The sequence below is a fragment of the Echinops telfairi genome, unplaced genomic scaffold (assembly GCF_000313985.2).
Source record: "Echinops telfairi isolate 266 unplaced genomic scaffold, ASM31398v2 ScPeMD7_7424;HRSCAF=8462, whole genome shotgun sequence".
Lineage (NCBI taxonomy): Eukaryota > Metazoa > Chordata > Mammalia > Afrosoricida > Tenrecidae > Echinops > Echinops telfairi.
This window is the reverse complement of record NW_022111324.1, coordinates 67,831,352-67,852,753: the sequence shown is the minus strand read 5'-3', so window position 1 is coordinate 67,852,753 and position 21,402 is coordinate 67,831,352.

The window sequence follows — 21,402 nt, the reverse complement described above, 5'->3', positions numbered from 1 at the left end:
CTCCTAAGATGTCAGAAGCTCCCTCATCGGAAACAATTGCCTACAGTGACACCAAAGAGCAGTCAGCCTTATGAGGACCCTGAGCTGAAGTCCGGTGGCATTGTGCAGGACGTTTGCATCCAGTCCTCCCAGATACCTGGACTGAAGTGTGTGCCCTAGTACAGTTATGCCCTGCATCACCTTAGTTTACATTCCCTCTGAAAACCCCACAACTCCAATAGAAGCTAGGAAAAAGAGAAGTGCCTCTTTTCTCAGTTCCTTTGACACCCAAGTATGCACACATAGATGAAATCAGAGTCCTGAGGAAAGTCCCCAGTGAATTCCAGCCACAGCCGACAGTGGCCAGTTTGAATCCATCTTCCAGTAGGTCACCATTAATAAAAATGTCGATTGGATAAACTACAAATATTATAACTAACAGCAATTTGTTTATTATACTCAGGATGCCATCAAAAGCCTCTCTGAACAATTGGGAGCCACCAATAGTTGACGTGGGAAAACAAGCCAATCTTAGATTCTTTTATATTTTAGCCAAGGAAGGAGGACTGTGCTTCATGTTAGGTGGGGGGGGGGGGGGGGCGGCAATGCTATACTTTTATCTCAAACAATACCACACCTGATGGAACCATCACGAAGGCGCTGCAAGGGTTAACTTCCTTCTCCCATGAGTTGGCAGACAACTCAGGTGTCCATAATCCACTTGAGTGGAACAATGGGTTGGAGGATGGAAAAGCCTGCTGAGTCCCTACTGAATTCTCTTGTTGTAGTTGCAGTAGTCCTTGTCCTAGCGGTATGCTGCTTGATCCCTTGAGCTCCCTGGAGGCTCCCTAGACTGGGTTACCAGTACTGTTATTAGCAAGCAGATGGCCAAAACTCTGATGAACCTTGTAGATCAACTAGCCTCTCATCCCCTTCACTAGGAGTTTTTCCGACTGGTCATTTCACGCCATCTGTAGGGACAGTCAGGGGAGAGAGTCAGGGTGCAAGGCAGGGCCAATGCCCCCGCTAGCAAGATGCAGCCAGAAGGAAGGACACTGGTAATGAATTAGAGCCATGACTCTGAGGGGCAATAATCAGGACAAGGAAAGCTGTTTACCAGTCTCAACACTTGAGTCCCAGGCAATCATGGACCTAAGATGAATCCTAACCAATCAGAAGCCAGTGCTTGGATCCCAGACAATCAGGGACAATCACTCCCCCCACACACACACTGGACACCACCTCCCCGCCCAGACCTGAGTTTAACAGCCCTTGTGAAACATATAAAAAGGACCTGGCAGCTCCAGGAGGGGTTCCAGTACCATTGCCCTTTCAGTAGTGCAGATCTGCTGGAGTCTGCCCCAGTGTATCCTACCCAACCTTACTGTTTCCTAAACCTGGTGCTGCCTCCCCTGTACAAAAAATGCTTATTGCTGATTTTCAATAGTTTGTCATTTAATCGTTTCTTGAGCTGCTAGCCACAGGTCAGCAATTTGAAATGACCAGTCGCACTGCTGGAGAAAGAGATGGCCTTCTTGTCCCAGAAAGAGTTACCGTCTCAGACCCGTTCTGCCCTGTCCTGTGGAGTTGCCGTGAGCTGAAATAGGCTTGACAGCAGTGAGTTTAATTTGGAGTTTTATTAAAACAATAACATTACTCAATGGAAAAGCAAAACTTATTTCATTCTTCTATAGTTATTAAGATTATTTTTCCCCTCAAACAGAATGTAGCTTACCACCTTTTGCAACCATTTGTAAGACTTGTTCTTTTCTGAATATAAGACTATTTGTAAGCATTTCAGAAGCAAGGTTTCTTGGAAACACAGTTTATCTTTGACAATTATATCATGATGTTTCTTTGTAAAATGTTTCCGTGATCTAGATGGTCTCACATTAGCAAAAACTCCTTGGGAGGAAAGGGGCGTCGGTTACTTCTCCTTTTTGGGAGCAAAATGATAAAATCTGCTTTCAAATAGCTGAGTAAAGTAGATCTTTTCCTTTATGTTTAATATGTTCAAATAGAGGCTAAACTATATTCATACATATGCTTAATCGTTGTGAATGGGACATTTTCATGTATACCGTTGTGGGTTTAGAAGCACAACTCTTACTAGTCGGGTTTCTGTTGGAGGCACAATTTCCCAAAATGGTTTTTGTAAAAGATCCAACTACAATCTACTCCTGATCTATACATTAGTCACAATTTAGAAGTTTAGTGTTTATAAAAACTATGAAATAAATACTTTAATTTAGAGAGAGAACCCTGGTGGTATAGTTATTAATACATCGGCCTGTGACCTGAATGTTTGGCAATTTGAAACCACCAGCTATTCCAAGGGAGAAAGATGGCGCGTTTGATTCCAGTAAACAGCTATAGTGTCAGAAACCCATAGGAGCAGCTCTCCCCTGTCCCATACAATCTCTGAGTCAGTATTAACTCCATAGCAGTAAGTTTGGTTTTATATAGAGAGAAAAATTAAGGTACTCGTTCAGTTAATTCTAAAAGTTTAGATTTTTTATCTTCACTGTTTTCTTTCATTTTTTATTTGAAGATATGGCATAATTCTTTGCCGTGCGGAAACTTCTCTGAGCATTACTAAGCATACCTGGTCCTCTTCTCAGAAAACTCAAGAATTTGCTCAAACTTTGTGTCAACCAAAACCAGAAATTCTCATAACTTTCCAATGAAATATCTTTTAGTGTGCAAAGGCACTGCTGTTGAATGCATATGAATTCCTTATCATGAGGTCTGTCACATCCCAAAGCTTTTGAAGCCCATGCCTGGTAACAGTATTTAAGCACTTGCCTGTTCGCTGAGGTTGGGTTAGCACCCGCCGCTCTGCAGGAGACAGCTGTGGTGGTCAGCTTCCGTGAAGAATAGATTCTGAACACCCAATGGGACAGCTCTCCTCCATACGACAGGGTCACTGTGAGTCAGAACCAACTCTGTGGAAATGGGGTTAGTCTGGTTCCGGAAAACCTGAAGCCAGTACCTCACATATCCTCGAACCAAACCAAACTCTTAATTGCATGTTGTGCAAACAGAACAAATGTAAACATTACAGATAAATGTTCTGTGATCTTATAAAATTGTCAGGCACTAGCATAGTAGCTCAAATGGAATGTAACTTTTCTTGAACTAGAAAATAAATCAACAAGCCTCAAGCCTTTGAGCTAAAGGACAGAGTCCTAAAAGTATAATTAATGTTCGCATTCCCTTGGGTGGTGGTTCTTTAAACCAAGCGCCATGGCATTGCTTCTGAGTCGTGTGTGTCAAAGGTGAACTCTGGTCCACTGGGTTTCCAATGGCTGATTTGAAAGAAGCAAATCCCCATGCCTTTATCTAGAGGGATGTGGCTGGACTTTAACCGCCATCCTTTGGGTAGGCAGTAAAGATTGTTAACTGTATAAACCAACCAGCGAGTCTTGTTGTTCCTTAGTACACTTACATTTACTAGTTTTCTTTTGCTGAGGTTGGGATAGGTGAAGTATGGGGTTTAATAGTAAGTAGTCTCCACCGAAATGAAAGCATGACTCTATTCTTTTTCTCCAACTCTGTTGGGCTGTAATGTTGGCAGTTCCAACCCACCAGCTACTCCACAGGAGAAAGACGAGGCTATTTGTTCCAGTAAGGATTTACAGCCTCAGAAAACCTATATAATATAGTTATCCGGTTCTAATGGGCTCAGTGGCATTGGGTTTGGTTTAGCTGTGGTTTCTGAGAGACCCTGCACAAAAGCAAAGGCCAGATCATCAACAAATTTACTTTTAAAACAATAGACACACCATAACAAATCTCCTTGTTAAAATAAGGTACTTGTTTCATTGACTGGCCCTGTGGAATCACCGAACACCAATCATCAGACAGGGACTACCCAGCAGTTCTTAGCAACGAGTAATTGAAGGGAGACTTGGGCCTGGACTCTCCCCTTCTCACTCAAAACCACTCTCCACATCTTTGTGTGGTTTGAGGCTGCTTTTATGAGACAGAGAGATTTTCTTTCAGAAAAAAAAGGGGGGAACTGAAAAGTCCTTTGTATCTTCTATAACCTGGGGAGAAAGGTTTCAAATCTCCTTAGTTGGGGAGGCAAGCGTGGCTGAAGGCTAACAAAGGGAACCATTTTAAGCTTGATGAGCTGAGAGAAGCTTGCCTATATGAGGCTCTGGAAAACTCCCAGAAGGTGGCTTTTCTCCTTTTTAATATAAATGTGTGACTAGACTCTGCGATCCGAGTGGATCTATGTGCTCCCAGCGGGCACAGCACTTAAAGGCAGCTACTGTTAGCGACTAAGTGCCCCATGCACCCTCTCTGGAGGCAGTGCCAATAACAGGGCATTAAGTTGGACAGGTTTATGCATGGTGCTAGAATCACCTTGAGAATCACCTAATTAAACATAATGTCAGGCAAAAACACTTTCCTTACAAAAGCTTAAGACTATATTCTAGAATTGGACAAGATTTTTTTTGTATTTAATATAAATTTTTAATGAAGCCTTTAGATTTCTTGTTGTAAAGTCTACCCTTCATATTTTCTCAAGGTTCTAGATTAATTTCAGAGTGTGAAAAGCTGTCATGGGCTTCCCACGTCCTGCCTCTGGCTGCCTACTTCTTGCTTCACTAATGCAGTGAAATCAGGTCATCATAACTTCCAGGGGAGCATTCTTTGAACCTGCAGTGGGGTTCTGAGGAGGGAGGTCACTGCTCACTACTGCATGGGAGATAGCTACAGGTGGAAGAGGCATGTTTCAGCCCTTTCAAAGCTTTTTTGTAAAAGCAAAGTATGGCACACAAAGGGAATGAGCTTTAAATAAATCCCCTCACGGTTCATCTGTAGATGGTTGCTATTCTCTAAGAAGCAGTAAATTCAGCCTGGAGGGGAGGGTTGTACCAATACCCACCCTCCACCCCCCATTTTAGAGCAAGGATCCAGCAGGGTGGGGTGGGGCTGCTGGGGCAATGACGCATATGAGGTAATACCCCCCATTAGACTGCAGATGTGTGAACTAGTTTAAAACTTTTTATTGGTGTTTTTATTAGACTTCGATGCAGTCCCAGCCTCTTTACAGTTGCCAACTTAGCCAGTTGCTCACAAGTTAAAACAAATTAGAAATACCTAATGCCTAAGCTATTCTTATACATTGGAGGCAAAATCCTAAGCAAACCAGAGTCTTCCTTGTGAATCCAGTCTCCTGCTTCGGAATTGCACTTCCAGGCAGAATGGCACTGAAGCAGGGATTTTTTTCATGATGGCTTTGTAACAACAATTTGCTTCAATTGTTTTAAGCACATGAAACTCAAGATTCTTTATCATTTTTCTGCCTAGTCACAGAATGTCCTGTCTTGTGTCTTTGATGAGCTTCCAATGATGACCTTTCTCCTTATTTTATTGTGCGTATTCCTTACGTGACCTTATCATTTTTGTGAGTGCCAAATTGGCAGTTTTGATAGTGCTAATAAAGAGGAAGACCTTCAGCTTCCCAAAGCTAGGATAAGTGTTGAAGAAGAAGGGGGCACCTCTCTTACCCTTGGAGGCATAGCCGCCTGTTGCTTGGCTTCAGTTTTTTATTAAGTGCCAGTGAAACAAGCTTACCAGGCTGTCTAGCTTCTTCATCGGAGAAAGACATTAATCTACTTCTATTTCGGCTGACTTACATACGAGTGAATAGGCACGAAGCAAAAAGTCCCCCTTCTCAGTGTTAATGGCGTCTGTTGACAAGTGTCCATTCACCAGCCCCAAATGTTATTTTCTTGAAGTTTTAATCCAGACACCTACATGAGATTTCTGGGCACCAATAACTGCACTGAAACAAAAGTCTTTGGGAGCAAGCAAATCGCCGTGCATTTCAGGAAATGGTGTGTTGAACCCCTTTAATGTTGGATGTGAACTTCTTATTGCTAGCTCCTTCCAAGTCAGTTCTGCTTCTTGCAGTCCTCACGGCGACCCGTGTACAACGCAATGGAAGGTTTCTAGGTTATGTTCACGATCATCATTATGTTTGAATCCATTGTTGTGCGACTGTATTTGGAGGACCGTCCAACGTGAGGGTCCATCTCACAGCACGATAGCAGAAACTAGTCTCTTGTGATCCGTAGGGTTTGCATGGACTGATTTTCAGATGTAGATCACCAAGCCTTTCTTCCTTGTCTGACTTAGTCTGGAAGCTCTGCTGAAATCTATTCACCATGAATGACCTCGCCAGTATTTTAAGTACTAGGAGGAGAGCTTTCAGCATTATCCAGCATGTCAGCTACCACAGTCGTACCAAAGGACAGACACAGGTAAACTGCAAAACTAACTCACTATCATCAAGCGAATTCCGACTCACAGCAACCCTGAAGAGGTCTCATGCAGCAAATATGTCCAATGCAATATGTCTTCTGATTTCCTGAGTGCTAACTCCACAAGTGTGTAAGACAAAAGGAGCCCTTGTGGCTCTGTGGCTAGGAGCGTGCCTGTGAACTGCAAGGTCATGGGTTGGAGCCCACAAGCTGCTTCTCAGGAGAAAAGATCTGCTGATCTGCTCCTGTGGAGATCGCTGCCTTAGAAATCCTGCAGGGGGCAGGGAGCGGGCAGAGGGGGCTGTTGTATGTTGCTCTTTCTTTAGGGTCGCCATGAGTTGGAATGAACTCAATGGCATATAACAACAACGTCATCTAAGATAGAGGCTATCTTTATGTTTTCTATACTAATTATGGTGAGAAGTCAAATAAAAAAGGATTGGGTTTGGGGGTTTTTTTTGGATGCAATACTTATATTTGGATGCAAGGAACAGACATATCTTTATTTACTTAGTTCTGGTTTTCATCTCAGAAAATTGACTCACCAAATGTATCCCATTTTTAAATATAAAAGAATTTTCCAAATCTACTCATTTTATTTTTTGATTATTTGACTTTTCCAGGATTTAAGAAGTTTATGTAAATAATTCATTTGTTTTGCTTCCTCAAGGGAAACTAACATTAGTTAATGTTGGCTGCCTCTTGGAGATGAGGTAGGGCATGAGTCTGACTGCGGCTGCGTGGCCATCAATGGGAGAGACCAGGGCGATAGCCACAACCTTTGCCACAGAACACATTTCTTACCAGGGGATGATTTCCTGGCCTGTTGTAACCACCACACTTGCTTAGTCAAACCATCCCGTAAGTGACCCAGGCTTATAGTGCTGGAACTTCCCTCTGCACAGGATCCTTCCATCCAAACACCAAATGCCAGAAATTCTTTTGGAGCTTTGATTAGCTTGAGCCACATCAAACCATAGTCAGGTCAGTTTGTACAACCTCAGAATCCTTGCTTGTGGTCCAACATATAGTTTCCTTTTTCTTTTCTTTTAATTGTTTTATTAGGGGCTCATACAACTCTTATCACAATCCATACATACATTAATTGTGTAAAGCACATTTGTACATTCCTTGCCCTCATCATTCTCAAAACATTTGCTCTCCACTTAAGCCCCTGGCATCAGCTCCTCATTTTTTCCCCTCCCTCCCTTCTCGCCCTCCCTCATGAACCCTTGATAATTTATAAATTGTTATTTTGTCATATCTTGCCCTGTCCGACGTCTCCCCTCACCCACTTTTCTGTTGTCCTTCCCCCAGGGAGGAGGTCACATGTAGATCCTTGTAGTCAGTTCCCCCTTTCCAACCCACCCTCCCTCCACCCTCCCGGTATCACCACTCACACCACTGGTCCTGTGGGGATAATCCGCCTCTTCCCCCACTATCATGATCCCAATTCTACCTTACAAATCTGGCTAGACCAGAGGATGTACACTGGTACAGATAAGAACTGGAAACACAGGGAATCCAGGGGGGATGACCCCTTCAGGACCAGTGGTGTGAGTTACAACATATAGTTTCATAGTAAGTGTTAGCCTTTTTTTTTTCAATTGAGCTACATGTGTTCTTTTTGCTCATCCAGTTCCTGCAATAAGACTCTTCAAGTATGTGCAATAGGATGACTGGGTATTTTCAGCTGAAACTCCCATATAAGCATGATGAGATATAAGTATGCACCTTCTAAACACTCCTTGCTATGGATTAAATTGTGTTCCCAAAATGTGAGTCAACTTGGCAGAGCCATATTTCTTGGCCAAATGTATTTATGCTCCATGTTGTGATTTGATGTACGTTTCCTATATGTTGTAACTCCTCATCTCTATGATGTTACTGAAGCAAGTCTAGAAACAGTTATGCTAATGAGTCACTTTGTGATTTCAAGATTATTTTCGATCTTGTGTCAATCTCTTTTGAGATATAAAAAGGGTTAGAAAAGCAAGAGCGACAGATAGATATACTACTCCCAATAAATAAGAGCTGAGAACAAAATATCCATTGGACGCAATTTCTGTGCACTGTTAATTTCTAGACCCAAGGGAAGGTTAATGTTTTTTAGAGGTGGATATCTCTATGCCTATATATGTTGAAAGAAGTTGAGGATCTTCCTCTAGAGCCAAAAGGGAGAGCAAACCTTCCCCGGGTGCTGACACCCCCAATTCTGACTTGTATCCTTCTAAACTTTGAGAAGCAACTGTCTGGAAAAGATCCATATTTGTATCAATTCCAAAAAAAGGTTAATCAACAGAATGTTTAAGTATAAGGAACAATATATTATAGAACATTGATATTAGATGGATGCATAATTTTCCTGAAGATCAACCAAGAATAGTTGCTTATGAATGTTACACAGCAGACTTTAAATTTTATGTATATTATTAGCACTACTTTTTTAGGTCTCAATCTAAGTACTTGAGATAGTTTAACTGTCTAACACAGTACTACTGACATTTCACCTGAATTTCTGGCAGCTTCCTATCAAATATTTGGTCATCATAGCTAGTGGTGGAGAAGTACTACTGAAATCTAGTGGGTAAAGACCAGGGATGCTGTTAAACATCTTATAATTCACAGTATGACATCCCACTATTGTATCTGTCTATCTATCTATCTATCTATCTATCTATCTATCTATCTATCTATCTATCTATCATCTATCATCTTATCTATCTATCTATCTATCTATCTATCTATCTTATATTTATCCATCCATCTATCTATAATCTATCTATCTTATCTATCATCTATCTATCATTTATGTATCAGCTGGCCAAACATTTTTCTTGATAGTTTCAAATGCCTTCTGAGTAAAACTAACTTTGTTGAGAATCACTGGTCTAGACAGTCCCAAGCAAATCTCTTATTTGTAGTGTTTGACAATTTCCATAGTCTAAATGTTCCCACCTTAGATGGTTTCAAGCTCCCAATGTAATGCACGAGCATATAGACAGCCAACTCAAAGCCAAGCCCAGTGCTATGCAGTTGATGCTGACACACAGTGACTCTGGGCAGAATAGACCCGATGGAAACAGACTGCCGCACTGTCTTCTGAGGAGTGGCTGGAAGGTTTGATCTGCACCTTTTGGTTAGCAGCGAAACACGTAGCTATTGATACACACCGTCTCTTCATATTTAGATACAATAAACATAAACAGTCTCAAAAGCATATCACTCACTGCCACCTGTTTAACCCTAACCCATAGCAACCCTACAGTGCTGGGTAGAATTTCCCTACCAGGTTTTTGAGGATATAAATCTTTACAAGAGCAGAAAGCCTCCTATTTCTTGTATAGACCAGCAGGTAGGTTCAAACAGCCAACCTTGAAGTAGTAACCAAATGCCAACACCAGAGAATTAGTTGCACTGATTTTTATAATACAGTAACACCAGAAGCACTGAGTTTTTATAATATAGTATTGGTTCTCATATAATTTGTTTGGAAGTATATCCCTTCTAACCCACTTAATACACCACCACATAGCAACCTCAATGATATTTCCTATTTGCATATGCCATTTTATGATCCATTCCCAATTAACTTGGAGGAGTCGTAGCACTTATCTGCTCCATTCTCATTTTAGCTATTTTCCCCTTACTTCCTATGCCAAAACAATGAAGCATAATATTCCACCCACTTTGCCAAATACTATTTTAAATCTCACTAGCAGATTTACTCCCTCTAACATGAATAGGAGACCAACCAGTTAAACATTCATTATTATTGGACAAGTAGACTCAATTTTATATTTTGCTATAAATTTTATTTTTATACCACTCATTATGTATTTGAAACTATTCTATTAAAATAAAGAGCTCTTGTAGTCTAAAGTCTCATTTTTCTCCTGTGGAGCAACATATGGGTTTGAACTTTCAGCCTGACTTTTAGTACTTATCTAACAGTGTGACCAAATGAAGGCTAATCAAAGCAAATGACAACAAAATAAAATTCATACAGTCTAAATAGGATCCATGACTATGTATGTTATTCTGTATCTTAGGTGTAATATACACACATAGGGTTCCTCTGTGTAGTCATGTCCACTTTCTTTCTCCCCCATTCAAAAAATGCAAACTGTACAGATGTGTTTGACACAATGGATGGATGGGTGGATTGTGATAAGAATTGTATGAGTCCCCAATGAAATGATTTTTTTAAAATGCAAAACTCATGGCTATCAAGTTGATTCTGCCGTACTGTGGCCCTGTAGAACCGAGGAGACTGACCAGTAGGATTTCCTAGGCTATCATCTTTAGAAGCTGTCACACCTTTCTCCTATGGAGTAGCTGATGGGTTTGGACCAAGAACTTTTTGGTCATAAGTCAAGTGCTTCAGCCACTAAACCATAAAGGCTTCTTTATATGGGCATAAAATATTCTATATTCTATAGCTGTTAACTACTGCCATAGATGACAGCATTTGTTTGATTATTTCTGTGAATTAAGCCTGGGGGCAGAGGTGGGTGGGCAAGAATGTTTCTTAATTTAATACTTTTACCAATTAACCCACTAATTAAAATAAACATTGTCCAGCCTTAGGTTCTCCATTCTTCTTTGAGACTGAACTGAGAAAGTACTTCAATATGCACTGTATTTGGTCTAAGTTGATCTGGTTGCTTGTTCTTCATATACACTTGTTTTTCCTGTGGTCCTCTTTCTTAACTTCAGAGACCTGGTTGCGTAGGGATTAAAAATACCCTGTTGCTAACCAAAAGATTGGCAGTTCAGATTTGCTTCCATAAAGATTCATAGCGATGGAAACCTTACAGAGCAGTTCTACTGGGTCATTGTGAGTCAGCATTGACTCAACTGCATTGGGTTTAGTTTTTGATTGTTCTCTAATATAATTTTAATAGGTCAGTCAGCATGCTCACCAATATACTACCACAATATTCACCTTTTCCCCTTAGAACACTATTATAACTGTTTTAGAGAAGCCTTAGTAGTGAGGACCCATAGTGATCATCAGCGTATTAGAAGATGTGAACGACATGTTTGCCAGGATATTGCTACCTTTGGCAAAGCTTCCAGTTACGTAGTAGAACTTATGAGCATGGCACTCAGAGATGTAATGTTTATAAAAGGGGAAGATGATACGGTTCCAGGACAAAAGTCACACTTGAGTTCAAGGGGAACTCAAGTCTTAATCTAACATTGATTCTATGCTAGGAAGGTAATTAAAGTTTAATTTTATCTACTATTAGGTGGGGATGCATGTACATGAAGGGGTACCCCCCCCCAAAATGAATTTTTTTTCTAAAGCTATCTATGTATTTACATGTTGTTGTTTTTTACAAAACAACCTTATCACCTTCAAGGTACTCCGTATTACACTTAAGACATTTGTCAAATCTGTAATTCCATTCCTGGAAACATTTTTCAAACCCACCAGTTTGGATGCTAACAGGACCTCCCTCATTTTTTCCTTCACCTCTTCTACATTGTCTAATCGCTGTCCTTCCATGTCCCTCTTCATTGACAGAAACAAAAAGAAGTCATACCAAACAAGGTTGGGAAAGTAAGATGCATGGGACAAGAGAGGCTGTTTTTACCAAAAGCTGGCACACTGAGATGGCTGCATGAGCAGGTGCATTGTCATGGTGGCAAAACCAGTCCCCTATCTGCCACAAATCAGACCTTTTTTTAAAAAAATCATTTTATTGGGGGTTCATACAACTCATCACAATCTGTACATCCAACCATTGTGTCAAGCACATTTGTACATTTGTTGCCATGAGCATTCTCAAAACATTTTCTTTCTACTTGAGCCCTTGGTATCAGCTCCTCATTTTCCCCCTCCCTCCCTCACAAACCCTTGATAATTTATAAACTATTTTGTCATGTCTTTCACTGCCTGATGTCTCTCTTCACCCACTTTTCTGTTGTCTGTCCCCCACGGAGGGGGTTATATGTAGATCATTGTGATCGGTTCCCCCTTTCTACCCCACCTTCCCCTTACCCTCCTGGTATCGCCACTCTCATTATTGGTCCTGAAGGGTTCATCTTTCCTGGATTCCCTGTGTTTCCAGTTCTCAACTATACCAGTGTATATCCTCTGGTCTAGCTGGATGTGTAAGGTAGACTTGGGGTCATGATAGTGGGTGAGGGGGAAGCATTAAAGAACTAGAGGCAAGTTGTATGTTTCATTGGTGCTATACTGCACCAACTGGCTTATCTCTTCCCCATGATCCTTCTGTAAGGAGATGTCCAGTGTACATCCTCTGGTCTAGCTGGATGTGTAAGGTAGACTTGGGGTCATGATAGTGGGTGAGGGGGAAGCATTAAAGAACTAGAGGCAAGTTGTATGTTTCATTGGTGCTATACTGCACCAACTGGCTTATCTCTTCCCCATGATCCTTCTGTAAGGAGATGTCCAGTGTACATCCTCTGGTCTAGCTGGATGTGTAAGGTAGACTTGGGGTCATGATAGTGGGTGAGGGGGAAGCATTAAAGAACTAGAGGCAAGTTGTATGTTTCATTGGTGCTATACTGCACCAACTGGCTTATCTCTTCCCCATGATCCTTCTGTAAGGAGATGTCCAGTTGCTAACAGATGGGCTTTGGGTCTCCACTTTGCACGCTCCCCCTCATTCACAATGGTATGATTTTTTTGTTCTTTGATGCCTGGTCCCTGATCCCTTCGACACCTCATGATCACACAGGTTGGTGTGCTTGTTCCATGTGGGCTTTGTTGCTTCTTAGCTAGATGGCTGCTTGTTTATCTTCAAGCCTTGAAGACCCCAGATGCTATATCTTTTGATAGCTGGGCACCATCAGCTTTCTTCATCACATTTGCTTATGCACCCACTTTGTCTTCAGCAATCATGCCAGGAAGATGATCATCTTGGAATGCCAGTTTAATAGAACAAAGTGTTCTTGCATTGAGGGAGTACTTGAGTAGAGGCCCAATGTGCATCTGCTACCTTAATACTAAACCTATAAATATATGCACATAGATTTATTTCCCAATCATCATATATAAACATATTTACATATGTAAACATTTGTATTCAAAACTCTATAAATGCCCATACCCATCCAAGTTCTTTCCTTTATTTCCTTTCACTTTCCTTTTGTCCCACTATCATGTTCTGCCTTCATTTGGGTTTCAGTAATTCCTCTCAGTTACATTGCCCTTGATCAAGCCCTACCAGGCCTACTACACTCTTTGCCAACGATTTTAGATCACTTGCTGTTCCCTTGTCCCTGGATTTGTTAACACCCACTTCTTTTCCCCCTCCCCCACCCCGCTTCCATGTCCCCCCAGAACCGTTGGTCCTGTTGTTTTCTCCTCCAGATTGTTTATCCTGCCTATCTTATCTAGATAGACCTGCAGAGCTAATAATGTACATGAAAATCAAGACAGAGCAAAACAAAGCAGCAAAAGAAAGCAAAACAACAACAACAAAAAGGCTGTAAATAGTTCAAGGTGTGTTTGTTGACTTTTAGGAGTGTTTTCAGGCCGAGTTTGATAGGGTGCCACTCCCTGGCCCCAAAGTCTATTTTTGGCATTCCCTGGGGACTTTGTTGCACTGTTCCCCTTGTTGTTCTGTTGCACACCCTTAGTGTTTTGTCTCAGTGTGGTGGGGTCAAATCCGGTGCAATTTCCACACTGTGTGTCCAGTGTTGTGCCCCAAAGCTCATAGTGGGGCCAGCCCTATGGTCCTCTCTATGGATTGGCTGCTCTTAGTGGGAATATCGTCCTCATGACATGCTGGGCTAGAATGTGCTCCACTCTCTCTTTCTCTCCCCTCATTTGCTCTTGTGTGCTCTGATCAGACTTGTTCCTCTCCCTGAGCTGTAGCTTCAGGGCTGTCCTCTGAAGTGAATTCTTCTGCAGGGAGAGAGTGCTGTCCATGTAGCTGGGATTGGGGCCAGCCCCTCAGACCTCTCTATTGGTTCCCTGCTTCATGTCAGTATGTTGCATTCGCATCTTGGAGCACTGGGTTGAAGTCTGGTCCCTCTTTCCCTGAAAGCAGACCTTTTTAGTTGCCCACTGGTATGCATTGCAGTCTTTTCACAACCTCTAAATTGAAAGCTCATTTAACAGTCTGAGCTGGTGAAACAAACTCCAAATGCACTATGAGTCAACATTTTCATTCCTTTGAGAAGTAGAGGAGTGTCTAGAAAGAGGTTTGTCATCAATTGCCATTGCACCTTTTTAGAAATGAGAAAACCACTGTACACTTGAGTTTTTCCCATAGCACTGTTCTCGTAAGCTGTGTTCAACATCACAACAGTTTTTGTGGCATCCATCCCCACAACCCCCACTGCCCCCAAGCAGGAAACAAAATTTAAACAGGAAACAAAATTTCACACAGCCACATGCTGTTCTCTTAAATCAGCCATCACAAAAAATGAGGTTTGAGAGAAACTGCTTTTATGAAAAATTTCACTGTGATCATAGAGAGCCGTCCCAGACAATGCCACTGGGTGCACTAACTCAGCGAGTTGTTTGATGCTCACCTAGTGGGAAAAATGTATTATAATGAAAGCTCCCCTCCACCCAGTGCAATTTTGGTTATTTTGGGGTATCCCCTCATATGGATTTAAATATTTAAAAATATAAAGCTAATTAAAAATTTTTTGTAAACAGGAAAAAAATGAGTATAGAATATTAGCTCATTTTTAGTGGGGAAAAAACTACACTTCTTAGTGAGAGACTGGCTATTCTATCTAGAGTTTCCTAACTTCAAGTATAATGAAAGAAAAACAGGCCAACTAATACTGTGCTTATTTGGAGAGGTGAGCTCAGTGATCAGATGTCAGCTCTCACAAGTTATCGTTCAGACTTGAAACCCAATTTAATTATTTGCAACTCATTCTCCAGCTATGTTTTGGGAAAAGTTGACTATATCAGTTTTACTTACAGTCTCCTTTGAAAATGTGAAATGTTCTCCCGTTGTTGACCCAGGCATCACTTATGACCGCTCATCATTAATGTCTTTTATTTCTAGGTTATTTTTTATGCAGATAGGCAAACTGTCAAATGAAGACAGGATTAAAGATTAACTCACATTTACAGTTGTTTAAAATATTTCCTTCATTTTTAATTTAATTCCAATTTTGGAAAAAATGGCATTTTAGAGAAATATAAATCCTTGGAGAGAAATAAACTTCTAAATGGTCAAATGTGTATAATATAGAGTAAAAAAGGGAAAAAAAATCCTCAAGTCTCTAAAATAATATTAGTTTTTATGTCAGATTTTCTCTAACATCAACCTCTTTTTTGACTCTTTTATTGAAAATTCTACAGACAGTAGCTTATTTTTCCACAGACCTAAGCACCTGAGACTTTTGGCTGATGGATATAAGACCAGTAAAATTGCCTATAAAATGTAACTATATATCATAACTTACACAATGTTTATAGAATATATTGTAGCATGTACTTTTCTCCACAAGCAAAATTCTTTGCTTTTGTATGTGTATATTCATTATAGTACAATGGAAAACAAACATCATTCACCTGATTTTGAACAATGCTAATACATGCTCTGTTGGTTATACTCTTGAATGTTTTACACATACCAATTCATAGCCCTAAACTGAAAACCGAGTCTTGCTTTACATGATAGTTTTTCTCAGTATAGATGAAGGAAACAGAGTAATATTTTATTAGAATGTGTTTTATTATCTTGGTTTTCAAATGCTATGGTGAAGTCCTGTCTCTGACTCTCCATGGAGTTTATGATAATATGGTTGCTAGCATGGCCAGGTTGCTCAGTCCCCCTGAGTTCTCCCACCCCTGGGACCTTCCCTGGAGTCATCTTTCATAAAATATCCATTTGGCTTGCTTTTTTACCTTCTGCAGTCCCTCGGTGATGCAAACAGTTAATGCACTGGACTGCTTACAGTAAGGTTCATAGTGACTCATGACCTCAGAGGCTCCTTGGGAGAAAGGCCTGACAATCTACTTGGGAAATATCAGCCATTAAAATCCCTGTGTGTTTAATTCTAAAAATGAAAGGGCAGATACTGACTTGGAGGGTATCTTTGGAAGTCATTTTCTTAATAAGAACCTAATCAACATTATATTTATAATATATATACATGCATATTATATATATAAAACTTTGCTCACTAGACAATGGCAAGACAAATAACCCAGTCATAGGACTTAAATTTCATAGGACTTAAAAATCATAGGACTTCACGGAATCTGGGAATAGGAATAGGAGTAGAGATACCAGAAGGTCAGGGGTAAGGTGGGTAGAGTAGGGGAGGAAGGGGGAATGTATCTCGATCCGGCACGTCAATACACAAACACACTCTCTCTCTCTCTCTTTCTCTCTCTCTCTCTCTCTCTCTCTCTCTCTCTCTCTCTCTCTCCAGGAGGACAAACAACAGATACCATGGGGGAAGGGAGACAGCGGTCAGTGTAAGATATGAAAGTAATAATAATTTATAATTTATCAAAGGGTCCCAGGGGGAGGGGGGAAGAGGAGCAGATACCAAGGGCTCAATGGAAAGTAAAATCTAGAAAATAACTATGGCAACATATGTACAAATATGCTTGATACAATTGATGTATATGGATTGTTATAAGAGCTGTAGGGGCCCCCAATTAAATGATCTTTTAATTTAAAAAAATTTTTTTAAGTCATAGGATTTTAAAAAAATCACTGGACTTAAATAGACATTTCACCATAGAGGATATACAAATAGTTTCCAAACACATGAAAAGATGCTCAGTTTTGTCAACAATCAGAAAGATGCATATCAAACCACAATGCGATATGATTTCACTCAGGACAGTGCAGTATTTTTAAAGGCAGCAAAAAAAAAGAAAAAAGAAAGGAGCTAATATTGATAAGGGTGTAGAAATATGGAACACTGCCCATTGCTGGTAGAAATGCAAAACGATGCAGGTGTTGTGGAAAACAGAGTGGTAATTCTTCCAAAAAATAAAAGTAAAACTACCATATAGCCCAGGAAATTCAAAAATAGGTATATACCAAAAAAACTTGAAAGCACAAATTTCAACAGAGACTTGTACAACAATGTTCACTGCAGCGCTATGCACAATAGCCAGAGGGCATAAATGACCTGCATGACCATCAGCAGAGGAATGGATAAACAAAACGTGATACATGTGGACAGAGAAATATTGCACAATTGAAGAATAAAATCTTTTAAAAAGTGTTTTATTGGCATATATTTCACATATTATACAATTCAAAAGTTCAATCATATTAAAAAGAGTTATAAAATCATCACCATAATCATTTTAAGAAAATGTTCTTCTTTATTGTACTCATTGTTATTAGCTCCCCTTTCCCCACAAGTCTTCTTGTTAAACCCCAAATTACCACTAACTGATAAATAAAATCTGGATTCATGCTACAAAATGGTTGGAACTGGAAGACATTATGTGAGTGAAATCAGTCAATCACAAGATGGAAAATATTCGATGGCTTCACTTGCATAAAGATGCAAATGCATCAAGAACAATTAGTCATCACTAACGGTGGGGGATGGTTGGAAGATGTTAACAGTGATACAACTATCACATTGATTAAGAGTAGGATTGTACTCTGTAGTGTGATCATTATTGTTATTATCTAGTATGATTATTCATGATGTCATGAGCCCCACCCCATGGACCTCCTCCTGTAATAATCTTCAACACTTTAACGAGGTCTTGTGCGTCACATTTACCCAGTGCGATGCTTTGTTCTTTTATTTGGCTGCTGTTTCCATGAGCGGTGACTGGATCCATGAAAGACAAAATCCTTGACAACTTCAATCTTTTCTGTTTATCCTGAGATAAACCTATTGGCCCAGTTGTGAGGATTGGGGTTTTTTTTTTATATTGAGTTGTCATCCATCCTGAAGGCTGCGATCCTTAGTTTTCGTCAGAAAGTGCTTCAGGTCCTCCTCAACCTTCCAGCAAGCAAGGTTGGCAATAAACAAAATTGTTAGCAGCATTTATATCATAGGTTATTGTTTTATTATGTCTTCTTCTAAACCTGATGCCCCACTCTTCTTCATTTAATCAAATTGAATAAGTATAGTGAGGGGAAACAACTGTGACACACACACCTCTCTTGACTTTAAACAATGCAGTATGCCCTTGTTCTGCTTGTACAACTACCTCTGGTCTTGCTATACATATAGGTTTCACATGACCACAGGGAAGTGTTCTGCTATTCCCATTCTTTTCAAGGTTATCCAAAATGTTAGAATCCACACATTTGAATGCCTTTGCATAGTAAATAAAGCAACATATTTCTGTCATTCCTGCTGCTACTGTTGGATTATCTTGAGAAGAATTTTACTTGCATGTGATATTAGTGATACTGTTCTACAATGAAGATTATGTTGGGCTATCTTTCTTTGGAACTGATACAAATATAGTCTTCCAAATGTCTTGGCATCAAAGTGAGGGCTGCAGGGCTTCATCAGCCTGCTGAAACACTTCAATCGGTATTCCGTCAATTTCTGGAGCATTGTTTTGGGCTAATGCCTTCAATGCAGCTTAGACTTTTTATGTCGTTACCATCAGTTCTTACTCATATGCTATCTCTTGAAATGATTGGTTGCTGACTTTTTGATACAGTGACTGTGTATTCTTTCTATCTTCTTTTGATGCTTCTTGCATCATCCAGTACTTTTCCCATAGACTTTCAAGATTTCATTCAAGGCTTGAATGCTTTTCATTAGTTCCCTCAGTTTAAGATTTGTTGAGTGGGTTCTTCTGTTTTGCTTTTCTAACTATTAGTCTTTGTATGTTTCATGGTACCACTTTATTTGGTCACCTGGAGCCACCCTTAGAAGTTTTCTGTTCAACTTTATCCTATCATTTCTTTCATTTACTTTAGTTAATCTTCTATAGTGAGTTTCAGAGTCTCCTCTCACATCCACTTCGATCTGTTTTTCCTTTCCTGCTTTTCAATGACCTTTTTCTTTCTTCATGTCTGATGTTCTTGATGTCATCCCACAGCTCATCATGTCTCCTGTAATTAGTGTTCAACTCATCAAATCTGTTCTTGAGATATTGTCCAAATTCAAGGTCATGTTTTGGCCCTCATGGAATTATTTTCATTTTCTTTAGCTTTAATCTGAATTTACATATATGTAGTTGATGGTCTGCTCCACAGGCAACCCCTGGCTTTGTTTTAGCTGCTGATAATGAGCTTTCCCCCCCTCTCTTCCCCCAGGTTTAGTGCATTTTAGTTCTCTACATTCCATCTGGAGAAGTCCACATGGAGAGGTGCCTTTTGTGTTCTTGAAAAGTATGTTTTTGATGAAGTCAATGGTCATGTAAAATTCTATCATGACATCTCCAACATCATTTCTTTGACCAAGGCCATATTTTCCGATTTCTTTTCCTTTATTTTTGTTTTGAACTTTTGCATTCCAATCATCAATAACTATCAATGCATCTTGATTGTGCATTTGATCAATTTCCAATTGAAGATGTTGATAAAATTCTCCAGTTTCTTCACTAGCTTTATTGGTTGATGCAAAATTTGAATAATAGTTGTATTGATAGGACTTCATTGTATGTGGATAGATAGTATGTTATCACAGGTGGGGCTAAATCTTGAAACATCCATTTTGAAAATTATTGTAATGCCATTCCTATTGAAAATGTTAACCTAATGTCGGGGGTTTAAATGGAGAGAAAATGTTTTGAGAAACGATGTACAAATGCTCTTTACATAATTGATGTGTGTATGGATTGGGATAACAGTTGTATGAGCCCCTAATAAAATGTTAAAAAAGAAAAAAAAAAAAGAAAGTACATAAAAAAAAAAGAAAGAAAAGAATATGTATAAATTACCAAGGGTCCATAAGGGAGTGGGTGGAATGAGCTGATACCAAGGGCTCAAGTAGAAAGCAAATGTTTTGAGAATGATGATGGCAACAAATGTACAAATGTGCTTGACACAATGGATGGATGGATGGATTGTGATAAGAGTTGTACGAGCCCCCAATAAAATGATTTTTAAAAAAAGGAAGAAAAAAAAAGAATGAAGAAAATGTTCTAAGACTGTGGTGATGATTTTACAACTCTTCTTGATGTGATTGAACTATTGAATTGTATGTTATGTGAATTATAAGCCAATAAAGCTGTTCAAAAAAAAAAAGAAAATGTCATTCCAAGCATAGCAAACCATATAATTTTCTGATTTAAAATGGCTATTGCCAGTCTTTTCAAGCTCACTAACACCTAGGCCATCAATTTTTATGCATTCCACTGATTTTTGATGACTTCCAATTTTCTGAGAAACCTACTTCATACATCCCACGTTTTAATTATTATAGATGTTTGCAGCTGTTTCTTCTCATTTTGACTCCTGCCTCATTAGCAAATGCATGTCCTATAGGTTTTACTTCTTCCACGTCATATGGTCAACGCTACTTTGAAAAGGCAGCTTTTCCTCAGTTATATTTTAAATGACTTCTGACCACATTGGCTCCTCCTCTGGTACTATCTCAACAGTGTTGTGCTGCTATTCATGAGGCTTCCAGTATGTGACGATGATGGTATTCATAATATTTTCAGTGGCTAATTCCTCTGAAGTGATCAGCCTATTCCTTTTTAGCACTCTATTCCTAGTCTTCAAGCTCTGATGAAATATTTTGCTTTGAGTGACTCTGTTGACATTTGAAATACTAGTCACAGAGTTTTCAGCATCACAGCAATACCCAAAATACCACAGTTGGACAGTCTGGCCAGTGGTGACTATATAGGGTGGGACTATACAAATATGACCTTTGGAGCACTGACAAGGTGAATGGTCATTTTGTTATCCTACTAGATTAAAATGTGGCATTTCAGAGGTAGAGATGGAGGGTGTCACTACCACTATGAAAGGCAAACCAGGAGTGAAATGTGTTGTATAGATCTGAGATCTCTGTGCTGAACGTCTTTGATCCAGGACTCAGAAAGCTACGTATGACACCAGAGACAATGAGAGCTGATGGAAAGTCAGTGCAGAGAGACATCAACAGCAGAGGCAACAGAAACAAGAACAAAAGGCAAAATGAGATGTTGTTGGAACAAGAAACACGATTGTTTGGGTCAGGAAGCTTGCTGGCAGAGTAACATTTATAATACATCACTCAAAGGATTATGGCGAGA